The sequence below is a fragment of the Sorex araneus genome, chromosome 9, assembly GCF_027595985.1.
Source record: "Sorex araneus isolate mSorAra2 chromosome 9, mSorAra2.pri, whole genome shotgun sequence".
Taxonomy (NCBI): Eukaryota; Metazoa; Chordata; class Mammalia; order Eulipotyphla; family Soricidae; genus Sorex; species Sorex araneus.
The window spans coordinates 39,939,391-39,960,214 of record NC_073310.1 but is presented as its reverse complement, the minus strand read 5'-3'; the positions used below and the strand labels follow the sequence as shown (position 1 = coordinate 39,960,214).

At 40.2% G+C, this 20,824-nt stretch overlaps 1 protein-coding gene across 2 annotated transcripts in view; it reads right to left on the bottom strand.

Moving 5' to 3' along the window:
• The window catches only part of KIF26B (kinesin family member 26B), a 523,722-nt gene that overhangs the window by 28,442 nt on the left and 474,456 nt on the right, over positions 1 to 20,824 (bottom strand). The window lies entirely within an intron of this gene.

Below are 20,824 nucleotides of genomic sequence, written 5' to 3'. Positions count from 1 at the left end.
CAATTCCTGCAACTAAAAGTACTTCTTCGGCCAGGAATTTGTATTGAAGATCTGTGAGCTTATCATGCATGCAAAGTTTCTTTTGGCAAGGAGTTGCAAACACTATATCAGGATTGCCTCTTAACTCATATTTGCACACCATAGTCATAAAGCAAAAGATATTCACATTGCTGATTATAATTAGACAAATACAAGCATGGGGACAAGCACTTACTCATTAGCAACAAAAAGAACTTTCTAGAAAAACCTCCTCTGAGGCTCTTGGAGGTGTTATATGGGGCCCCTGGGAGAAATGGCTCATGTTTCCATCCCTATGCTTCGATCGGCATTCTTCCTGTCTTGCTTTTTAGAAAGGTTCCTGTTTATGTCGTTGTCCACACTTATCCTCTCAACTGCTGCCAAATGTCACACCAGCTTGGGAGTCTGATTGTTCAGGCAGAAGTAGGCTATTTCCCATGTGCTGTGTTCATCCTAGTATGGCAGACAGAATGCTAGGTGAGAGGGCTTTGCTTGCACGTCCACTTCTCCATTAGGTGGTCAGCTACCCCCAAAAGATCTGTTTGGCAAGTGAGGCACCAAGCCCAAGGGCTCAGCATGAGACACAGTACACTGTCAGCAGCAGTTAGTCCTTGCAGATGATGGGACAACTTCACATGTGACTTTGGGGCAAGAGCAATAGTTTTCCTTTTCTATCTGGGATCAATTAAGGTGTCAGTTTGAGGACATAGGGCTCACTATGACTCAGTTCCAGGGCAACTTAATATCAAGGTTTTCTTTCCTATCCAATAATTAGTGATGTAAATGGTGGAAGAAGAGAGCAAGGGACTGAATATTTATGTCATCCCTACATCCATATGCTGAGGCCTAACCTCAATGCTGGGCAGGACCTGGAGGTGGGGCCTTTGAGATGTGATTAGTGCCTGAAGGTGAAATTCCTAGCAATAATACATCTTTTAGTCAATTGCACACTGCTGAAGTCACACCTTACTTATTTTTCCATGTATAAGCCTTTTGGAAAAGATACCAAAGGTGGGGGAGAAGAGGGTATAATATTGTTACATCGAACTGTTTTGCCCTGTGTATTCCCACAGGATTTCCTATTCATAAGTCAATCATAGGACACATTTTTTAAAAAGTCCACACTGGGGAAGAAGCCGGGGCATGTGTGTTGCTTGGCAACCAGCATTTTAGCTCTCTTATGGAAAGTCAGTAAAATTGCTAGCAAGACTCCTTCACAAGGGCCTCTCCAGACTCTAAAACATATCCGTATGGGAGTGAAAAATGATGGCTATAAAGCCTTTGTTTTTCAGCCTCCCGATGATCCTTTACATGGCACAAAGACAATAGGCTCGGTACGGAAGGTGAACGAGGGGGCAGGCTGCTAAAGTCGGCAACTGCACGTTTCACTCAGCCGCCTCTGCTGGAAGATCAAGGGCTCTCCCAAATTTCCAAGCAATGATCAGCTGCAAACTCAGTCTGAACATCAAAGCTGAGGCTTGAAGAAGAGAAGGGTGCAGGCGCAGACCTGCCACTCACTAAGCATCAGTGCCAGGAGGGACCCCAAGATGATGGGGTCATTGGAGGGGCACAGTCCTGACTGTGCAGGACAGGCTGGTCAGCGGCAGGGAAGGACTGGGGCACAGAACAGACGGACTGAAGCCAAGGGAAGACTTTTTCAAGTAGCTGCATTTTATGCTCACATGGTCTCCCTCTCTCTAATCCCCAGCTACACACACCCTTTAAAATGATTTGGGGGAAATTGTCTGGCTTTTAAAAATAAATCATCCAGTGTAGAGAGATGGTAAAGGGGATAAGGCACTCGCCTTCTATGAAACCCACCCCCATTTCGTCCTTTGGCAACACATACAGTCCCCTGAACACTGTCAGGAGTGACCCCTGAACACAGAGACTGGAGCAGCTAGGTTCCTAGCACCACTGGGTGACCCCCACCAAATAAATAAGTCAAGTTTTATTTGTTTGTTTGTTTTTATGCCAAACCTGGAAGTGTTCGGGGCTTACTCGGGGCTCTAAGCTCAGAGACAACTCCTGGCAGTGCTCAGAGGACCATATACAATTCCAGGGATTGAACTCAGACCAGTCACTGGCAAGGCAAGTGCCTTTACACCTGTGTTACCTCTCCAGTCCTTGAAATAAGTCAGCCTCTTATTAGATATAGCAAGAGGAAATAAGAAGATCAGGTTAATGTATACATTCTAATTAATAATAATAATTTTCAAAGAACATGAGAGAGGGTTGACAAGATAGTTCAGAGGTAAGGCATTTGCCTTAAGGCGGCTAACCCTGGGTAGGTCCTTGGCACTGCCTGGTCCCTAGCCCTTTTAGGAGCAATCCCCAAGCATAGTACCGCTGGGTGTGACCAAAATCCATCCCTACCAAAAAAAAATCCCACAAAAATCCCCAAACAAACATGAAAGAGCAACTAAGAGGAGCTGAAAAACTAGGGTTCACAAGTTAAATGTGACCCATGGCTTGTTTCTTCAATAAAGTTTTATTGACACACAACTACAACTATTTGTTAATACATTGTCCTGACTGCTTATGTGGTATAATAGTAGATATGAATAGCTGCAGTGAAGCTGAGATGATACACATAGCCACAGATATTTGTTATTTGATCCTTTGCAGAAAATATTTTTGAGCTCTGCCCTAGGGTAATACTATAACAGGGTCTCATCTCACACTCAGAGTCAAAGAGCACCACACAGAGAATGAAGGTGTGTTTTTACTTCCTCACTGTAGCCTCTTTCTCATTTGCTCCTCATTGCCTGTGTTTGTGGTGTCTCTCTCTGGTTCATGTTTCATGGAGAGAGCGCTAATGACAATACCATGGAAACAGGCAGAGGAACAAACGCTGGGCTTTAGAAATCACAGGAGCTCCAGGTTCTGACCCATGTAGCTATGGCTACTGCCCAACTCACTTCAGATTTCATACAGATGCAGAGCCTGTCCTTCCAAGCTGCTGTGAGGCCTCTGACTCTCCACTCATTAACTCATTTGTGTCTACAGCTGTTCACTGCTGATGCTTCAGCAGTCACTGACCCGAAAGGGAGGCACTTGCTGGTGCTGAGAGAGTGCAGGGAAGTAGGATCAGATATCTCAAGAACCAGCTTGCAAGTGAGTAAAACAGAGATGTACACATTCACAGTATCATTCGTTAAAGTGAATGATAAAGATCACACATGAAATCCCATATGATATGGAAGGACCCCCTGAAGGGAGAGGCATCCTTATCACCAATGTGATATCACCTAATCGTCAGAGAACACCCTGACTCCTGTAGTCAGAGAAGGTTCCTAGCACTTTGGCAGGCTCCTAAGAAGACTTTGTCTGCTTGAGATCCCCAAGATTGTTAACACAACTCTAAAAAGCTCTTTAAAAAGACAGTCTAGACACTGTCATTCACTATTTGGTCACCATCGGAGAGAAAACTCTCCTTACTGATAAGATGTCGCAGTGTTGCCTGTAAACTATGATATCTAATGTCACCCTACAAGGTAGGCCAGGGGATTTTACATGCATAAGATTGTTCCCTTCATGAGCAATGTTACAAATATTTCTTGTGCATGGGAGAGGTGAAGAACCTAAAAAATAGTGTATCTGCTGCTTGAGTCCTGCTAAAGCAAGAAAAAATGTAGTGATCTTGGTTCACCAAATAAAGAAACAAAACTATAGCATCAAGGACGAGGCGTCGTTGTCAGACTTGCTTCTTATTGGCAGAGAATTGATGTTTGTAATAGACAAGAGGCCATTTCTAAAAATGTCTTCTTTCTGGAATCAGAAAAATAACACAGCAGATAGGGCACTTGCCTTATACACAGCTGACTTGGGTTTGATCTCTGGCACTCCATATGGTCCCCTGAGCACGTCAGGAGTGATTTCTGAGGAGCAAAGCCAGGTGATCCCCAAGTACAGCTGGGGATTACAACCCTTCTTCCTACCAAAAAAAAATCTTCCTCACAAGCATGGTAATAGGACAGAATAAAGGAAGATGAGGTGGACCTCCTCACTCATATTGGTTCTTAATAAAACATTGAAAGACAGGAGCTTAGTTAATCCAGAAAACTAATTAAACTCTAGAACAATTTGCAAGAGAATGATTCCCATGGGCAGTGAGAGCTGAAGTAGACACATAAATCAGAACATGTGTGTGCGACCCCCCCCCCCCCACACATTCTGCTGCCATACACACAGCACAGTCATTGTTAGAAAAGGAAAATGGTGGAGGTATTGTGTTTGTGTGTGTGTGTTTGAGCCATATCCAGTGGTGCTCAGAGGTTATTCTTGACACTGGGCTCAAGGATCACTCCTGGCAGGCTCAGGGGACCATATGGGATGGTGGGGGATTGAACCTGGGTGGGCCACATGCAAGGAAAATGTCCTACCCACTGTACTGTCATTTTGGCTCTATTTGGTTTTTAAGGGATACACCAATAGTATCCAAGAACAGAAGTCACATATCTAGAATTCCTACAGGTGTCAGACGTTCAGATTAAGATTGTAGCTAATATTTAAATGAAAAGTAGTCATCAATATTCCTTATATTCTTAACAATATGATATTGGAATTAGAATGCATTCCAATAACTACTTCATTTTCTACCCAATCACTAGAATTTGTTTTATAGACCCACTCAGAAATTTTGAGTTGCAAGATTTTCCAGTTATCAAGCCAGTCATAGCCACCAACGTCAAGTTCCTAATATCTGTTCCCTAAGAACCAGGAGAAGAGTGAAAAGAATGGAAAGAAAAATTATGAAAAGAGTAGAGCAGGAGACAATTAAGAGTTTTCATAGCTTTTGGCTACTCATACAAAACTCTAAAGCTTCTATCCCACTGACTCTACCTCTTTCCTATATCTACATTCCACGAGTCTCTGAATATTCTTTTTCAATAATCACCTAAAGGGTCATCAATACCTCCTTAAAGCTAGCTCAAGATATTGGGAACATTATCCCAAGAGCTAGCACTGTTTCAATTCTTGTAGCCAAAGTAGGTGGCATCTGTGAAGTTCTTCACCTCGTATTTAGGAGTTGGCAGAGGACGGGTTGAGTCCTCACCAACTCTGCTGAATGAGAGCAGCTCTCATATCTCTGTATCATTCAGATCCCAAGCAATTATCATTATTTGTGATACTGAGTTGTAATAGATTAAAACATCCATAGAGGGCAATAATCTCCCTTGAGTTTATTTATGTGTAAGGACTCTCTTAATTGAGTTTATGTTAGGAGAAATACCAGCTATAAGAAACAAATATAGTCCCAATGAAATATTTTTAACAGAAAGAACAGATGAATTTTAAATTCCTAATAGAATGTTTCAGGTTAAAATTCTTTTTAAAAAAAAAATTTTATTGAATCACCATGTGGAAATTTACAAAGTTCTCAGGTTTATGTCTCAGTTATACAATATTCAAACACCCATCCCTTCACCAGTGCCCATAGTCCACCACCAAAAACTCCAGTATACCCCCCGCCCTCGCCCCCCGCACCCCCAACTGTATAACTGATGAATTTCACTTCATTTTCTCTTTACCTTGATTACGTTCCATATTTCAACACAAAACTCACTATTGTTGGTGTTTCCCCCCAAGAAAGACAGCCCTACTACCAAGGAAGCATTTGATAATTAGTTTTCCATTGCTTAGAATGAAGAGATATTTAGCCCTACTGCTCCAAGTACATAACTCTTTTTCTTTTCTTTTTCCTTTTCCTTCCCCCCCCCCATCCCCCTTCCAGCGCCTCATAGTATGGTGGACGCCATGCCGCATTTCTCCCTGAAACTGGGAAACAACCGGGAAAGAGGGATATTTCCTCTTCTCAGCCGGTGTGGGGCTGTTGCTTAGTTCACAGTCCAGAGAAGTGGCTGTTACTTTAATAACCTTCAATATTTCAACAAAAACTCACTGTTATTATTTGGAAATTCCCCCCCCCCCCAAGTCAGACCTGTTAAAAAGGAACCGTTTCACATTACTGACAATTATAGATGTTAAGTCTATATTAAGTCTGGATTTCTGTATAAAGTCCAGGGAAAATTCTGCCAGAAATTGCATAGCCCAGCTCACAGTCCCAGTGCATTGCTGTAAGAAGTCTCTGGAATCAAAGTCTTTAGGCGCAGAGGGTCCGTTTCACTCTCAGCAGCTCCGAATTTATCTGGGTTGAGGGCGTGCCGGTTACACCCACTTCCCATGATTCCCTAGGAGCCCCAAGTGTAAAAATCGTATACCTCTGGGTTAGGAGTCTTAGAAGATGGCTCCTGCCATGCGGATGCTGCTGCCGCTGCCATTTTCTGTGCAGGAAGACAGGATGGGGAGGAAAGATCCACCCCTGGGCAGTACAGAGTTGTAGCCCAGTTCACAGTCCCAGTGCATTGCTATTAGAAGCTGCGCTGGACGCCCGATTGTGTTAGGTCTCTGGAATCAAAGTCTTTAGGTGCAGAGGCTCCTCATGTTAAAATTCTACAGATATACTTCAATCTCATTTATCATATTTGCAGTGACTAAAGTCATTATAAAACATGAATTAACTTATAGAATTAAATGTGTTCCATTAGAAAATGTTTTGCATTATTCATGCTCTTATCTTTTCCTCCTTATCTAGTATAAAGAAAAACGTCAGGCCATTCTAAATTTCTCACCACACAGATTAGTAAGAAAGATCTGAATTACTCTAGATATTCTAAGTTTTGCTCTGGAAAATGTACATTCAGTCTAAAGCTGTAGCACTCGGGTATAAGATAAGACATGTTCAATTTCATTAATTTATTAGTCATAATATTGAAGATTCACTGATTCCAAGATACAAGCAATGCTCAGGGGCTCCCTGTTGGCAATTTTTCGACAAATAGGCCAGCAGTCAATGCAGTGACCTGAGCATTCGGTGCTGGGAGTTACCCCAGACACTCAGGCAGTGTCAAGGGAATCTAGAGTTGCACCTAGTGATGCTTGGGAGACCATGTGCTGCCAAGGACTAAATCAGGAGAAGCCTCATGCAAGGACTGCATCTTAACCCAGTATTATATTCTCAAATACAACTTTGAATAAAGGTTGAAAAATATTTTTTTAGAACCACAGAATTGAAAGAATTATCAGAGGTCACTAATAGAATGGACTGTATCAGGTGATCTACTTTCTGCCAGAATATTTTCTATGGTTGAGAACTTACCATCTTTTACAAAATACTGTTTTATATTCTTGAATAGCTTCAATTCTCTATGTTTGTACTTAATTTGAACCTAAATATTTTTTATATTTCAAATCCATAACCTCTTACTTTAGTTTTTTTTCTCTTTTTGGGTCACACCCGACGATGCACAGGGGTTACTCCTGGCTTTGCACTCAGGAATTACTCCTGGCTGTTCTCAGGGGACCATATGGGATGCTGGGAATCGAATTCAGGTCAGCCAATGCAAGGTAAATGCCATACCCGCTGTACTATCACTCCAGCCCCACTTATCTTGTTTTCTAGGGGCACATTAGGTAACACTGATTGGGTTCTTTTACTTGGATTACTTCGTGTTATTCCATGGCATTTCCATTGGTTGCAAACATTTGGTTGATCATCCAAGCTCACACTATGAGCTCCTCCTCCTCACACGATTTAGGCGTTCTTCTATTCAGAGTTGTTTTGGTTCTTGTGTAACATAGAATATGACCCTGGACAAGAGAAACTGAGCTTTTGCTCACCCTCAATTTTGGGAAGTAATTCATGCCATATTTTTAGGAGTCATTATTTAAATGCGGGATTGACCAAATTATAGTGTAGGTCTACTTTTGGTGATCTTACATGGGAAAGATGGTCATATCAGAATGACCTGCCAAGTCATTTGTGGCAGGGCTTTGAGTCATGACCTACCAATCAATCAGAAGACCGAGCTCTTCTATGTCGGAGATCAATCAATCATTCCTATGTAACGAAGGCTTAGTCGAATCTCTAGAGGGCAAATTCAGGCAGTGTTCGAAGTTTCACAATATTCTATGTGCATTGTGACACACTAGTGTCTGGAGAGGTCTACATCTGACTCCAGAAGCCAGGAAAATTAAAATATTGAATGCTTTGTTGGGTCCATGAACTTTTGAGTAAATAATTAAATACGAGGTTTTTTAAAATCACCCAATAATCCTACATTTGGCATCAGAAGTAAGAGTGATTTTATGTGGATGCTTCCTTTTAACTCTGTAGCTTGACTCTAACTCCTTTTTACTGGTGTCAAAAGTCTTGGGCAAATTTTTCAGTCTCTAGACTGTACCTTCAAACCCTGCAGCTTAACTCATTTCAGCATGTTCTTCACAAAGATGTGCTAAAATCCTTGTGGACAGGGCTATGAATTTTTTCTTATTTTTCTTTTGACCTTTCTTTATACAAACTTGAACAGAATTCGTGACTTATCAACTGTAGGACTTAAGGGGAATATCCTATACTTATTTTTACTTGGCTCAGCATATTCAGGAAATGGAATGTCATCACTTTGATAAAAATCAAAGGAAAACCAAACCAAAATCAATAGCTAAGAAAACAAATGAACAGTTTAACATACAAATAGAAAATAACATGCCCATGAATTTTCTCCGAATTAACAGACTTCCAAAACTATGTATACTAATGAAGCTAAAGTTTACAATGCTATAAAGAGGTGCTCAGTGAGTCTATAAAAATATACTCTGCACAGAGAACATGCATAATGTCCTATAATAAAGACAAAGTTTTTATTCAATCTACCTGTTGAACCAGATTAGGCGAAGTGATGTTTATATCATGACTACCAGTTAGAATATAAGGAGTACTCTGACATTTTCTACATTATCTCAAGTTTCACTGTCTTTTAAAACTCATTTGGCCTAAGCCATTATCATTAATTATCAGACATTTCTACAGCTCTGTCACTTTTTATAGAGTCTTTGCAGTGGTTTGCGACAGCTTTACTGAAAGGAGAAGAAAACATTTCAGTTATATTGTATTATAGCAAATACACATTCTTTGAATAAGGATGAACTCATTGTGTCCTGTAGAAACTTTTCTATTCTTTAACTTTAAAGAATTCTCAGTTTAGGAGTATGTGCTAATCCCCTGAGAGCTCTCTGAAGTAATCCAAAAGGGAGTTGGCTATTGACAGGTGACAGACACAAAGACAAGAGTTATGTTAACTTCAGAAATTCACAACCATACACTTGCATCTGGTTCACTCCAGTTCAATCCCCAGCACTACATCTGGTTCCTTGAGCACACCAGGGAGTCATTCCTGAGCACATAGCCAGAAGCAATCCTTGAGTACCACCGGATGTGCCCTCCCCACTCCACCAACCCAAAGGGGGTCATAGCTGTTAAAATAGCTTCGCAAGAAACATTAAATAATCTCCTTTAAAATCAAGACAAACTTCACAAACACTTATAACTCTTACAAAACGATGGTAATGGATTCCTTTATCTAAATAATCTTAGCTAGCATCAGTGGACTGAACTCACCAATCAAAAGTTATAGACTGTCTGGATAGGTCAGAAACTGAACCCAATTTCCTTTTGCTTAAAAGAGACACATTTGAATAGTCACAATAAACACAGGTTCAAAACACAGGTTCAAAATAAATGGCTAGAAAGGAATCTTAGAGACAAACAGCTGCCTAAAAGTCCAGGGTATAAGCATACTTATATGAGATAACACAGACTTCAAATTTTAAGACGTTATAAAGGCCATATTATCCCAGGTTATATTTAAAGATTAAAGTATCTATACAAATTTTGGCATATCGAATATGCCATGGGTAGCTTGTCAGGCTCTGCTGTGTGGGAGGGATACTCTCGGTAGTTTGCCAGGCTCTCCGAGAGGGATGGAGAAATCTAACCCGGTCGGCCGCATGCAAGGCAAATGCCCTACCCGCTGTGCTATCTCTCCAGTCCAATGGAGCCGCTACTAGTGTCTGCACGAGCAAATTAATAAACAACGGGATGACAGTGCAACAGTGTTACAGTGCTACATATTCAGGAAGAGTTTATATTCATAAACATATGTGTACCTAATGCCAAAACTTATAAAGCAACTACAAATAAATCTGAGGAAAGATATCCATAAAATATCTACTTCTATCCATGTAGAAGGTTTAAGTCACCACTGGATAGCTCAACTAAAATAAAAGTAAGAAGGAAGCACTGGCTTTAAAGGAAGAAATGAAAGAGTTGGGCTTAAAAGATATACAAAGAGGTTTCTATCATGAAAATGTTATATGTACATTCTTCTCCAGTGAACCTAGGATATTCTCCAAGACAGATCACATTCCAGGACATTAAATATGTCTTAATATAATCAAATGATAGATGTAATATCAACTTTCTTTTTAGACTAGATTTTTTGAAACTGGAAATAATCAGAAGGTGTAAAAAACTCAAATATCTAGAAACAGAACAACTTACTGCCAAAGAGTGAAGCAAAAATTAAAGAAGTCAAAGATTCATGAGAACAAATGAGAATGAACAGTTACTAGGACTCTTAAGGGACCAGAAAAACTATTCTAAGAGGGAATTTCATAGCAACTCAAGCATGTAAGCATTCATGAACAAACAAGAAAAGGCCCAAACAAATTACCTGTCTACACACCTCAAGTTACTTTAAATGATTACCAAAAGGAGTCCAAAGTAAGCAGAAAGTAAACAACAAAACTTAGAACAGAAATTAATAAATAGAAAACCAAACATAAAAATATAAAAGCTCAATGAAACTAAGAGCTGCTTAAAAATAAATTAGACAAGATCAATAAACTATTAGCCAACTGAGTGAGAGAGAGAGAGAAAGAGAGAGAGAGAGAATGCCAATAATCGGGTCAGAAATAATAGAGGAGCCATTAACCATTTCTGCCATTATGCAAGCTCACCTACTGGCCTTGCTCCAAAGACTCATCAATAAATCTTGAAAGAGATAAAACTTGCTGCAAAAAATTTTCTCAGGGGCTGGAGAGATAGCACAGTGGGTAGGGCATTTGCCTTGCATGCGGCCAACCCGGGTTCGATTCCCAGCATCTCATGTGGTCCCCCGAGCACCACTAGGAGTAATTCCTCAGTGCATGAGCCAGGAGTAACCCTGTGCATTGCTGCGTGTGACTCAAAAAGCAAAAAAAAAAAAGATTTCTCAAACACCCACTCAGGCTGAGACATCTGAGGTACCCAGGAGGGAGGTGGGCCATCATAGTGACTACCCAAACAGAGATTCAGCATCTGCCTGCTCCCTCATTGCAAAATTGCCACCCTAGCCTCCAGCCAGACTCCATTGTCTCAGGACTGAGCCTCACCCAGAAATAACCCTGCTAAAAATTTGGTTATGTAGGTCTTTGTGACTGAAATCTCCAGGCTTTCTCAAGTTCAGGATGGGCTACCTACCCTAACATTTCTGTACTTCTGGAAGCACAGGTAGTCATGTTCATACCCCAAAGCTGCCACCCAGTTAAAAATTTAACTCCAGCTGAATTACTTAGTTAAAAATTCTCCATTTCCTGAAGCATGCAGCTGTCTTAGCGGTTATGTAAAATCTCCAATCTCTGCAACACTGACAATTCAGTAGCAGCACAACAGATTGGATGAGATGTAACATAGAAGGCAACCAATCTTGACTAAACAAACAGTAGCACAGAAAGCTTAATGTGTAACAACATTTTAGTAATCCCTCATGCAAGGACTTAATGTCTCTATGGTGAGATACAACAATATACACTAATTTTCTTCTAAGGAAATACGTTTTGATCATTCTGTTAGAAATTTTCTGATAACAAACAGTATAAATAAATCATTGTGGGCCTGTTATGGAGGCAGGCTTGAAGGGTGGTTGGGAAAATTGGAGAAAATGGTGGAGGGAATCTGATATTGGTGGAGGGAATGGTGTTGAATATTGAATGCCTATAAAAAATCATCATGAACAAGTTTGAAAACCACAGCTTTTATATAAAATGTAGGACCTTACTTATTTTATGTAAACTCCAAAATATATTAGCACAGATTTTCTTTAAGTTTTATTAATGACAGGTAAGTCAAGATTATTACCATAATGAGATCCAAATATAAAATAAAATTTAATGCAATGTATCTTTAAAAAAAAAAGAAATGATAGGGAAAAAGTTATAATGCTACCACAGAAATTTAAAAGATCACCTGATATTGGTGTGAAAAACTTTATGTCAAAAAATTGGAGAACTCAGAGGAAATAAAGTGTTCTTTAACTTCCCTTCCAAAGACTGTCACTGTCATCCCGTTGCTCATCGATTTGTTCGAGCGGGCACCAGTAACGTCTCTCATTGAGAAACTTATTGTTACTGTTTTTGGCATATCCAATACACATGGGTAGCTTGCCAGGCTCTGCCGTGCGGGCTCAATACTCTAGGTAGCTTGCCCTGCTCTCCGAGACGGGCGGAGGAATCAAACACGGGTTGGCCGCGTGAAAGGCGAAAGCCCAACCGCTGTGCGGAGTCAAGAGAAAACAGAACAAACCAATTTCTTAAAAGGACATCGAAAAGGGAGTAAAATGTCATTCCCAAACAAATGGCCAGGTCTGATAGGCTTATTACTGAGTTCTTCCAAACCCTCAAAGTAAACATACTTCTTATCTTTCTGCAGAAACTTGAAGAAATAAGACTCCTCCCAACAATTTCTATGAGGCCAGTATGCCAAAAGTGGAGAAAAATGTCATTTAAAAAAATTAGAGACCAAAAATTTTTGATGAGCACAGATGAAAAGACACTCAACAAAATATTATAGCACTGTCATTCCATTGTTCATTGATTTCCTTGAGTGGGCACTAGTAATGTCTCCATTGTGAGACTTATTGTTATTGTTTTTGGCATATTGAACACGCCACGGATAGCTTGTCAGGCTCTGCCATGCGGGCAGGATACTCTAGGTAGCTTGCTGGGATCTTTGAGAGGGACAGAGGAATTAAATCCTGGTCGGCCACATGTAAGGCAAATGCCTTACCCACTGTGCTATGGCTCCAGCCCAAACAAAATATTAGTGAACCAAATTTAAAGGATTGTATACCATGATCAAGTGGGATTTATTCCAGAGGCTCAAGTTGGCTTAATATGTGCAAGTCAATAAATGGAATACATCATATCAATTCATGGAAAGATAAAAAATATTATGATATAATAAGTAGACAGAGAGAAGGCATGTGACAAGATACAGCACTCATTTGTGATTAAAAACTTAATAAAATGAGACAGAAAACTTTCCTCTATATAGTGTAAGTCATTTACACTAATTTTCTTCTAAGGAAATACTTTTTGATCATTCCATTAGAAGTATATTGATAACAAGCACTGTAGCACTGCTGTCTCATTGTTCATTGATTTGCTCAAGCAGGCACCAGTAACATCTCCATTGTGAGACTTGTTGTTACTGTTTTTAGCATATCAAATACACCACGGGTAGCTTGCCAGGCTCTGCTGTGCGGGCAGGATACTTTCGGTAGTTTGCTGGGCTCTCCAAGAGGTATGAAGGTCCGAACAAAGGTCAGACGTGTACAAGGCAAACATCTTACCTGCTATGCTATCGCTCCAGTCCAACAAGCATATAAAATATATCATATTATGGACGCATAGTTAATGGTGAGAAACTGAAAACTGTTTTTCTAAGATCAGGCACCAGACAAAGATATCTACTATCCCCATTATTATTCAATAATGTATTGAAGTTCTTGTCACAGAAATTAGGCAAGAAAGAGAACTTAAGGATATCCTGATTGAAAAAGAGAAGTTAAACTATCACTATTTTCAGATAACATGATATACTTAGAAAACACAAGAGAATTTACAAAAAGAATCTTCCAGAAACAATAAGCCTTAATAGTATAGTAACATGCTACAGAATGAATATGCAGAAATCTATAGAATTTCTACATTCAAACAATGAAGTAGAAGAGAAAGAAACTTTTTAAAATCTCATTAATAATTGTGTCCCTCAAAATCAAGTACATGAGAATCAACTTAACAAGAAGGTAAAAGACATATAAAAAAGAGGGGCCAGAGTAATAGTATAGTGAATAAGGCACTTGCCTTGCATGTGGCCAACCCAGGTTTAATCTCCAGAATCCTACATGGTCCCCTGAGCCCTCATAGGGGTGATCCCTGAGTGTAGAGCAAGAGAAATCTCTGAGCACCACTGGTGTGGCCCCCAAATAAAAACAAACAAAAAAGACATATACGAGGCAAACTATAAAGTACTATTAATAAAGGAAGATACCAAGAAATGGAAACATCCCACATTCAGGGAAAAGAAGAGTTAACATTATTTAAACATGACCACCCCACCCAAAGCACTATATAAGCTCAATGCAGGCTCAATAAAAATTCCCATGGCATTTTTAAGGGCATGAACCAAATGCTCTTAACATTTATATGGAATAGTAAAACATTCTGAATAGCTAGAACAATTGTGTATGTGTGTGTGTGTGGGGGGGGAGATTACGGGCATTTGTTTCATAAAATTTAAAGTTCGCCATAAATTTATAGTAATCAAGATTGTATGTTACTAGAATAAAGACAGACTCTGAGAAAAAAGTAATAGAATTGAAAAGTCCAGAAACACTTAGGTATATGGACAGTTTATATTTGACAAAATGTCTAAGTGTGTGAAACAGAGCAAAGAAAGCCTCTTCAAAAAAATGATGCTGGGAAAACTAAAAACCACATGCTGAAAAGGAAAATAAAAGGGGGAGGGGGAGAGAAACTTGGATCTCTATCTCACACCATACACAAAAGTTAATTAAAAATGGATTAAAGACTTTGATATGAGACCCAAATCCATAAATTACATAGAGTTGAACATAGACACAATTCTACATGATATTAACTCTTGAGGCCTCTACAATGATCCAATGCCATTGGCTAAGCAAACTAGCAAAAATGAACAAATGGAACTGCATCAAATAAAGAAGCTTCTGCACTAAAAAAAATGTTGACACACACACACATACACATCTTATAAATTAGGAGAAAATATTTGCTCATTACATGTCAGACTAGTATCCACAATATACAAAGCACTTGTAAAACTCAACAACAGCAACAACAACAAAACAACTCCATAAAAATAAGAAGAAGAATTGAACAATCTTCCTTCAAAAGATATAGAGGATCAACAGATATGTGAAAAATGCTCCTCATCAGTTATCATCAGAGAAAAACAAATCAAAACACCAATGAATTATAACCTCACACACATCAAAAGAAGTAGAAACAACTAGTGTTGGTATAAATGTGTGGGGATAAAAAGGAATCCTCATCTACAGTCAGTGGGAATATCTGGTTTAGCCTCTATGAAAAAGAGCATGGATATTCTCAAAAAGTTAACAATTGAGCTTCCATAGAACCCAGCAATTCCATTTCTTGGCATCTACCCTGAGTCCTACAATGATATTTCAAAAAGATAATTTATTTATACTCCTGTGTTCATTACAGCTCTCTTCACAGTAGCCAAGACCTGGAAATAATCCAAGTGTCCAAGAACAGATGAGTGGATAAAGACACAGTGAAATGCTACTCAGCCATAAGAAAAGATATTGGCTGCAATGTAGATTGAATGCTGAAGAAGTTAATCAGAGAAAAGGGGGAAAATACTGAATGATCTCTCTAATATTTGGGATATAAGGAAGCATAGTAAGTTAATAACAAATGACTAATGGTAAGAGTCCTTGATATTTGGCCTACAGAATAGAGTGTGCCCTTGGAGGGAACCTTGACACGTTGGTGGAGGTAGACTGACACTGGAAACTATGTAGTGTTGGACTACTATATCCCTGAGATGTTATTAATGATATAAATATGATGCCTAAATAAAAATTGAGAGAAAAAAATTTTATGCTATCTTAGAAAACTCACCCTGGATATCTGCTCACCTATGCCCTTCTTCATAGGTTTTAAGAGAATTTCCAAGAATAAATTGAGGTTACAAATGTGATTTTTGCCATAATAAAATCCTACTCTTGCCAAGTACCTCCTCTCATATCTTTCCATTTAATTCCTGCTACACCTTTCCCTATCTATGTCTCCTTATTGAAAAACATTGATTTTCAGAATATTTCAATCTTTGTTTATGAGATTTAATTTTTTAGGTAAGAAACACATATGAGGCTTATATTTGATGTGTCATATTTATGGTGTCTTTTTTCTTAACTCAGTCTTGATCACTTTCCAAGTTGACATTATTACTGTGCTGCATCTGAGCTTTGAAAAACAAATTTCTTTCAAAAGAAATGTGTTTACACAAAACACAATTGTGGAAGACAATTGGAATAGTCTCATTTACTTTTTTTCTTGCCTTCACTCTAAGAAAAAACATAAGATACCAGAGAAATGGGGGAATTATAAAATAATGGGGCCTTTTATTTCTAGCTTCAGAAACATAACTGAATCCTTTTCCTCTTTTCCATCTCAAAGAAGCTAGTAAAAAAAATGTTAAATGGCATTAGACAAAGGGTCTAGGCTGGCTGATTACACGGGATTACAATCATGACCATTTCCAGTCTCCAGAGTTCAATTTAGCCAATTCCATGTTTTTTTCTCTCTCAAAACAAAATAAACAGAAAATACAATTGTGAACCCTAAGCAGTCCTTTCATTTGCATTCACTTCATTGTGCACACAGAGGAAGGGAGGTCTAATCTCTCTGCTCAATTGGCTTCTTATTGGCTGGCACCTCTTGTGTGACAGTTAACCTTTCAGAGGGAAACCATATGTTAGGTCCACATGCAAGGCCAATAGTAAGAAATATCACACTGTCAGAAAGGACTCCACCGAATTTTGGGGTAGATGGATTGGGTGATTGTTTCTTTCTGTATTCCCAACTAAAATCTCTCCCTAGGCGGAGCTTTTCTTTGGAGTCAGCAGCATGGAGCTTAAAACTGGGTTCCCCTGTCAGGGTCAAGAAAATGCACTTGTGTCTTCTTCCACCCTTGCCCCCTGCTCCTGGACAGCAGCTTTTCCAAGGCTCACTAAAATGGGGTTGCAACAAGCCTTCTGGGAGAAAGCAGGAAACACCGATGCCATGTAGTTCATTATTTATTGTCATGGGTACGGGTGGTGCTCACCCAAAGGGCTGAGGATCAGCATGACTGAGTTCCAAAAGCACTTGTTACTTCATTAACTGACATCCAGCAAGACTCCTCTCTGTCCTAAAAAGTGACAATGACGATGATTTAATAGCTTTGGGTTCACAATTGCGCAGCAGAGTGAGGAGCGGATGCAGAATATCCTGAGATGACTCTACCAGGTCTCTGGCTACACCACTCCACTCATGACTTCTTGAACAAGTAAGTGGGGAATTCTGTCTCTTTTGCATCTGAGTTCATCCCAGGTTTTTTGATTGAAGACTTGGAAATTAAAAGTCTTTTTCTGCATGTTTAATGTGGTAAATTACACACAGTATACAATTTGTTATTTTAGCCGTTTTGTAGTGTGTGGTTCACCTGTAATATTCCACTGCTTGAATATACTACATTTTGTTTTCTAGTCACCAACTGATGAATACTTCTGTTGTTTCCATCTATTGGTTATTGTTAAAATGCCTTATGAGCACCGCCGAGATGTGATCCCGGAGGCCACATGCGTGTGCGGCCTCTCCGCAGCTGCCAGAGCGTGAATCCAGACCCAGCAAAACCTCTCTTGGCATGGGCAACTCCTCACAGAATGTCTCCAGCCTGAGAACTAAGCCTCGGCCCCATGCCCGCCCAGGAGGGGAAAGGTATTTCTCTCTCTCGCCTCTTTCTCTCCGGGCATGAAGGGTGCGGTGTCCGCCATATTAAGACGACCACAGATGGGAGTTACGACAAAAACTGCAGCTAAAGGACACGAGGGTGCTCTTGGGAAGGTGGGAGGCACCGGCCCCTCCCACCGCCGAGATGTGATCCCGGAGGCCACATGCGTGTGCGGCCTCTCTGCAGCTGCACAAGCGTGAATCCAGACCCAGCAAAACCTCTCTTGGCATGGGCAACTCCTCGCAGAATGTCTCCAGCCTGAGAACTAAGCCTCGGCTCCATGCCCGCCCAGGAGGGGAAAGGTATCTCTCTCTCTCTCTCTCTCTCTCTCTCTCTCTCTCTCTCTCTCTCTCTCTCTCTCTCTCGCCTCTTTCTCTCCGGGGATGAAGGGCACGGTGTCCGCCATATTATGACGACCACAGATTGGGTTTTCAAGCCTGCAATGATCCAATATCTGGAAGAAATCTCCCTGGACTTAGTTGTTAAAGTACAGAAATTCAAAACCGCGCCGCCGCTACTGCGGCCGCGCGACCTCATTTGTCTTCACATAGGTCTGAATCTAGTGGGGTACTCCTAACAACAGTAGTGAGGTTTGTGTTGAAATATTGAATGTAACCAAAGTAAACAGAAAGTAATATGAAACCTATCAGTTACAAGGCGGGGGGGGGGGGGCGCGGGATGGGAGGTGCACTGTGTGTGTGTTTTTTTTTTTTTTTGGTGGTGGTATATGGGCACTGGTGAAGGGATGGTTGTTTCAGCATTGTATAACTGAGACCTAAGCCTGAAAGCATTGTAATCTTCCACATGGTGATTTAATAAAATAAAATTTTTATTAAAAAAAATAAAATGCCGCTTTGGATCCGGCTGCGGAGCGAGCATGATGGAAGAGCCCAGGGGAGCGCCCTTGGACTCCAGGCAGCCCACTGAACTAATTCCGGCATGGGACCAGAGACCCCACGGTGTGCTGAAACAGTGGGACCCGGGCATCCCCCAATTCTTTTAACCTGTCTCTCTCTCTCAACTCCTCCCTCCTGAACACAGCGCAGGACTTCTCCATCTTATGAGCACCATAAAAGGGTAAAAGTTTGTAGTGATGTTATTTCTGGTTGTACTTTCCCTGGACTTTATACAGAAACCCAAAACCGCGTGGCCGCTGCCGCAGCCGCGCGACCTAATGTCATCTTAGCATCAGCAATATGTAATGGTTCGCTTTTAATGGGTCGGACTTTTGTGGGAGATCCTAACAAGAATAGTAAGTCTGTTGCTGAAATATTGAAGGCAATCAAAACGGTAGCCATCTCTCTAGACTAAACTAAGCTATATCCCCACGCCAGCTGAGAAGAAATTTTCTTCTTTCTCGGGAAGAAACGCGGCGTATCGTCAACTACAGTGTGATGTCCATTAAGCAAACAGACCTGGTGGCGTGGGAATGGGATATAAGGGGAAAAATTATGTACATGGAACAGTGGGACGCTGGTGGAATCTCGAGCCGGAGCCGATACCAGCGCAAGACCTTCGGTTCCAGAAACTGCTTCCAGACACTCTACTAGTCTATCAACTAAGCCAGAGCCCCACGTCTGCTGATGACGGGAAATAACCATCCTTTTCGTTTTTTTTTTCCCTTGTCAGGCAGCGTGGCGATTACTAAACAGGCGGGAACTCGGTGGCGCGGGGCAAGGGGGAAAAAGAAAAGTTATGTAACAAACAGCGGGACTTAGTATCTCTATATTCTTAGCAGTGGAGAACTATCAAATGCCTCCTTGGCAATAGGACTGCTTTTCTTTTTTGGGGGAAACCCCAACAACGGTAGTGAGTTGTGTGTTGAAACATGGAATGTAATCGAGATAAGGCATAAACGAAGTGAAACTTATCAAGTACAAGGGTGGGGACTGGGGAGGTGGGAGGGGGCGGCAGGTATACTGGGGGGTTGGTGATGGAGGATGGGCACTGGTGAAGGGAAGGGTGTTTGAGAATTGTATAACCGGCATAATCCTGAGAACTATGTAACCCTCCACATGGTGATTCAATAAAATTAAAAAAAAAAATTAAAAAAAATTAAAAAAATAAAATGCCTTATGAATATTAACAAATATCTGTTCAAGACACTTTAAATTCTGGGGAGTAAATACCTAGGACCATATTTGATGGATAATGTGGTGATTCTATGTTTAAATCCTTGAGAAATTGCCAAACTATTTTACACAGCAGCTGCCTCAATTTTACATTTCACAAGCCACGTAAAAGGGTTATAATTTCTACACATCCTTGTCAACACCTTTTTTCTGCCTTTTTTGACAATAAATTTTCTAATGGATGTGAAGTTGTCTCACTTTTATCTGCTTTTATCTGCTCTTCCCTAAAGACTTATGTAGAATATCCTTTCCTATGAAAATTGACCATTTTCATATCTTCTTTGGAGGAAGATATATTCAAGCCCTTGTCAATTTATGCATCAAATTACTGTTGAAATGTAGAAAATTTTATAATTTCTAGCTATTAATCCCATATTTGAGATATTATATGCTAACATTTTCTCCCATTCTGTGGGTTGTCTCTCTCTTGATCACGTCCTCTGATGTATAAAAAGTATTATTTTGAGGTAATATCTCATCAGTCTTACATTTTAGCTAACCTCTTGGGCATCTGTGACTCAAAAGTGTTCCAATATTCCATTTTCAAGTGATATATCTCCAAACAGGGGTCATCTAAGATTGCTCATATTGTTTTGTGCTGATAATACTTGTACAATATGGTCCTTGTTACTTGCAGAACACCATCTAGTGATCAGTTGGAAAAAACTTAAAAGACTATTGCTATGAACATGTGCCATGTACTACCCATGGATAAACTTCTTTTGAAATCAAGTACATCCAACTTTAAGGAGGGTGATGAGGATAAATCTGTTAGAAAGCCTTCTGGGCATCATGTGTGGGTGAAAGAAACTTGACTCCACATTCTTCACAAAATGTACCAATTGGATGGGCTCTTGGCACAAAGATCAGTGCTTAGCAATTGGAAGAAATTAAAAGGAAATTAAATTTAAGAATGGTTTCCATTACTGGGTACAAGTCTGAGAAAAGATGT